Source organism: Dendrobium catenatum, unplaced genomic scaffold (genome assembly GCF_001605985.2).
Source record: "Dendrobium catenatum unplaced genomic scaffold, ASM160598v2 original_scaffold_252392, whole genome shotgun sequence".
Lineage (NCBI taxonomy): Eukaryota > Viridiplantae > Streptophyta > Magnoliopsida > Asparagales > Orchidaceae > Dendrobium > Dendrobium catenatum.
The window spans coordinates 3,279-8,462 of record NW_021570791.1 but is presented as its reverse complement, the minus strand read 5'-3'; the positions used below and the strand labels follow the sequence as shown (position 1 = coordinate 8,462).

The following is a 5,184-nucleotide window of genomic DNA, read 5'->3' as shown; positions in this document are numbered from 1 at the left end:
GCATGTATACATTATAGTTGTTGATCTATTTGCTAACAAAATTGGTTTTCTAAATTATCTTGTAATTTAACTTAAAAGAACACAAGTACTAATATAGGATCGATAATTATCTTAGGGTCCACTTGGGACGATTTCGATGATGCATAAAACTAGTTGTTGAACTGTTTTAGGGATAGAAGGTTTTAAAAAGTTTTGGTTGGTATTATCTTGAAATAACAACTTTTTCAGAGCTACGATACTAGCAGATCTAGCTGTAAAAAGCAACTTTTTGCCATAACTTTCCTTAAAACAAATCTGAAAGCTATATTTAAACAAATGCCTGTCAATGCAAAGTAAAACTATGAAAAAGTTGTTCCAATCGCACCTTTACTGGTAATCACCATATCACCAACCTTTTTCATCACAATAGTTTTATCTTTCATCTCTCATTCCACTATTTTCCCAACCCTATTTCTATAAATTGTATCATTACCCAATGCAGTTGAAATTGTTTTCCTTCAATTTAATTTCTTGTAAACAATTAATATTTATTCCTCTTAAAATCACTATGCGAACCAATTCTTTTATCTTCCCATTCATAGCTTTTAAATCTCATATGATAAATGCAATCTTATTTTTAGACATAATCAAGCATTGTTTATTTTCCACCATAATCAGTATAGGATGTGGCATCTCACTTGAGGGTGATGTTCTATCCAACTCTCGTCTATTATTCACCATAATCAGGTTAAAGTTGTGGGAGTTACTTATGGGAAATTACTGATGCTAGTAATTTTTAAATTTTAATTTAGTTCATTACTTTTGGAGGCCATAACATTAAGCTTCACTCTTTCACATCTGAGTATGGGACTGGCCTTTTTATATCAAGAATAAATTTAATTACAATAAATTGAATAATTTAAATGTTAATTACGTAATTTGTATTATTTATTCTGAATTCTATAACAAAATTCACATATAACACATGCATATTAATGCTCGTGTATTGCCCATGCCATAATTTGCCAAGTTCATGACAAGAAATGACAAAGGAGCAAGCTTGAATGATAATAAAGAGAGATGGAAGATGATGGGGCACTCTATTTTTTTCCCAGTAACGTAGGGAAATAACATTAATGGTAGAACGGGTGAAGGATATAAGGAATGCCTGGTAGCAGTGAAGGGGATCGTGGAAAAGGATGAAATGAGGAGGAAATTGCTAAGGGGAGAGTATGTAATACAGTTGACGTAACTTGTTAAGGAATGTGGAGTAGTTATTGAGCTGAGCTGCTGAAAGGGAGGAGTAAATGAGAAACAAAAGAGATGGAAGTGCTGGAATGCGCTATAAAAGTTATCAGCTTAAAACATTCAGTCTGTTTGAGTGACCGTGAACAAAATGACATGAAATTCATTTGACTTTTTTACTTTATGAACATGTGAACAACGACACGATTTCCTCCCAATATAGTCCCTGCAGTTCAAATACAGCTATAATATAATGCAAAAGTGAGGTTGTGAGAAATATAGATGATTTAAATTGGAAGTTTAAGGTTTAGATAACCACATTAAGTCATCAAGCGTAAGCTAGTTCAATAGACTGCTTGACTCTGAGTGATGAAAGTGTTGACTAATTAATCATCTAAGCTAGAGCTAGGGAAACTTTTATTGTGAAGGCTTTTCGTGATATGTTTTTAATGATTTTTAAAAAATATTAGAAATGACCTTTCTTTATTAGATTTAGATGAGAATTTGATCTTAATATGACACAATGGAGAAAAAAGATTCATATAGCTGACCACACATAGTAGGATAAAGGTTTGTTGTTATTGTTGTTGTTGTTGGATTGTTTTCAACATTACGGTTGCATCACGTTTTCTAGTAGCCTCTTATTTTTCGTCCCTTAGATCTAAAACGCAAAGGCTACCATCTACCCATCTCATAAAAAAATGTCATCTAATCAAATCGCCTCCACGGCCCCCCACCAAAGATATCCCCTACCCCGGTGGCCATTGATATCACAAGTGGCATTTTAGAGGACAAGATGGACACCATTGAGAGAGCAGTACATTGCTTCATGAATATGCTTTCAGTGGAGCAAGAATGCCATGAGATTGTGTACTCGATTTACAGGATGCTACCTTGTATGTAACAGTTGAAGATCAATTCGGGTGCAACATCAAAAGAGGCAGAGGTGTTGGCAAAGGGAGAGGGAGCAGTCATAGCTTCTTCATTCATTATTTTTGCATTAGATCGAAATAGAAGAACATGATCTAAGTGGTGGGTGGCCAATTATGGGTAGAGGCAGGTATACTAAGGTTTTGATGGCAGAGTCACGCTTTCAGGTAGTCATCGGGGAGGAAGAGGGAAGCTTTTTCATTCATTATTTTTGCATAAATCTAATACTCCTTGTGGAGAAGTATTTATAGCATTACAAGATTTATAAAACGCTTATTAACTATGTAATACCTAATATTAAACTATAATCTACCCAGTACAATAATTACCTTGCAATATTTTTCTCTCAGGGTAGATTAATCTCTCTCTCTCTCTCTCTCTCTCTCTCTCTCTCTCTATATATATATATACACGGGGGATTTATATACACACCACTTTATTTCATGCTATTTACGTATCTAACACCTAAAACTTTAATATTACATGCATACCATCCATCAAACAAATATAGGTGCATGGAATGAAATATTAAAGTTTATAAGGTGGTATGGGTGGTAAGAATGAAATATGGGAGTGATATATTTGATATTAAAATTTTATATGAGTGATAGGAATGTAATATTAAAGTTTGGGGTGTTAGATCTATAAATAGTATGAAATAAATAGGCGTATATATATATCTGCCTTTTCAGTCTAAATACATGTTCCTTTGTTTCGATTACAGTTCTAAAATATGTTGGTTTGTCTTGTGACAGGCAGCTGAGATTCTCTCCAAGGATGGAATAAGTGCTGAGGTAATAATCTGTTTTAAGTGAACTATTTTAACCAAACTAAGCCAACTACTATGGGAAATATTATCATTTTGATATTTAGTTTTGTATAACTCACAAATATTCTGGTTACAGGTCATAAATCTTCGTTCTATTAGACCTCTTGATCGAGATACTATAACTGCTTCTGTCAAGAAAACCAACAGATTGGTCACTGTAGAAGAAGGCTTCCCTCAGCATGGTGTCGGTGCAGAAATTTGGTAAAGCACTTACCGAGCTTGAATACCATTAAGAACTCTCTTTCTAAAGGATTCATGTCATGGAAATAATTTATTAAGGGGGAAAAATACGGTTTGAATGGATATGAAACTAATTAACTTGCTTTAAGATGAGTGCAATAGATGAGTAATAAATTAAATTTTTTATTGCACTAATTTCAAAATAAATCCAAGAAATTTGAAGTCCATCCTGACCCTTCAAGTGTTATATATATGTTAACTCATATCGGTGGGTCACTCAGTATGCACCAACCATCTCCTATTAGAATTAACTCATAATGGCGGGACTTGATGCACACAGTATTGGAGCCAAGAGTGACTATTGCTCGACTAGATTTGAGAAAACTTTCTTATAACTATGTATGATATGATACTTTTTTCTTTAATTTTTCTTGCGATCATATATATTATAAAGCTCTGCTCCCTTTAAATTTTAGTAAACCCTTTCGTCCTCTAACTGTTAAATCTCAGTCATCCCTTGGCTTGTAATCCCACGGCCAGCATGGGGATCCGTGGGAGGCTCACTTGGGTCACGCCGATCTCTATTAAATCCTAGCCATCCCTTGACACTTGATCCCACGGCTAGGATAGGATAGGAATTTGTGGGAGGCTCACCTGGATCACGTCGATCTCCTTCGATATTTGGGTGACTGATTTAGAAAGGATTATATTAGGGTAATTATATATGATTTTGTAATTATTTGTTTCTTTATTAATATATCATGTATAGATTTATAAATATGGATAGTTTGTATAATAAAATTAAGGCTTCGTTTGCGATGGCTTTCTTAGTGCTTCTTAAAGCAGATTTTAGTACAAAAACTAATTCTTTTTTACAAGAAAATTACTTTAAGAAGCAGTCCCAAACGAAGCCTAAACCTTTTCCTTCTCCAATTCTCTGAATTTAACACTCACTTGAAATCCTAATTCCATCTCGGTGCATCGTGTACACATCAACTATCTCCCTCTAATCCAATCTACATATATTGACAGGACCTCATACACTAAGGCTTCGTTTGTGACAGCTTCCTTACTGCTTCTTAAAGCGGTTTTTAGTACAAAAATTAAAATTTTTGTATTAGAAAGCCGCTTCAAGAAGCACTAAGAAAGTCATCCCAAATGAAGCCTAAGTACTAACCAACTATCTTCTTCTAACCTAAACCTTCTATCGAGCAGTGCCATAGTTGTCGAGGAATGCTTCGAGTACCTCGACGCACCAGTCGAGAGGATTGCAGGAGCAGATGTTCCAATGCCATATGCTGCAAATCTGGAGAGGCTGGCTGTGCCTCAGGTCAGCTAACAAGTAGAATTCCATATGATCTGTTCAAATACTTTTGTGTAAAACTGCACTTCCATGTTAATTAAATGGAGCTTAAAGAGCTAATTGGCTTATTTTCTAGGTTGAGGACATTGTACGCGCAGCCAAGAGAGCTTGCTACCGGTCAATACCAATAGCTGCAGCAGCTTGATTGATTGATAAGAAGAATCTCAGCAAGAACTGTTTCTATCTCCTCCTAAATAATACATTCATTTTTGTTGCAGTTCAGGTGGCTGTGGCTGCTTCTCTATCTTGTGAAAAAAAATACTATTTATGGTCATCAACTTTCTAATAGAACTTTTGATTTTTTCAGTACATTTGTGCAATAAACACTACATGTTCTATGTCATAATATAATAATATATATATATTTTTTAAATAACAATCAGTTCAGTGAAAGTGAGCTTATCATTTTGACCGTTGGTGTTATTGTCCTTCACTTAGTTGGAGATTAGGAGATTTCTCTCATGATTTAGCAATTAATGATTTAATTAAGAAATATATTAGATAATTTAGCATGTTTAGGTGGATAAATTATTCTGTGTGGAGACCGGATGCAAAATATCGTCCGGAGACCAATCAGAATGTACTACGTCAATAGTACTGAGCTGCGGTACCGAGCGGCGTTGAGCCACGATACCGAGCAAGGGGTGATGTGGCGCAT

At 34.9% G+C, this 5,184-nt stretch overlaps 1 pseudogene; it reads left to right on the top strand.

Annotated features, from left to right (window-relative positions):
• The first annotated feature begins 2,020 nt into the window (after nt 1-2,020).
• LOC110115086 lies at nt 2,021-4,919 on the top strand (annotated as a pseudogene).
• Nucleotides 4,920-5,184: the final 265 nt, after the last annotated feature.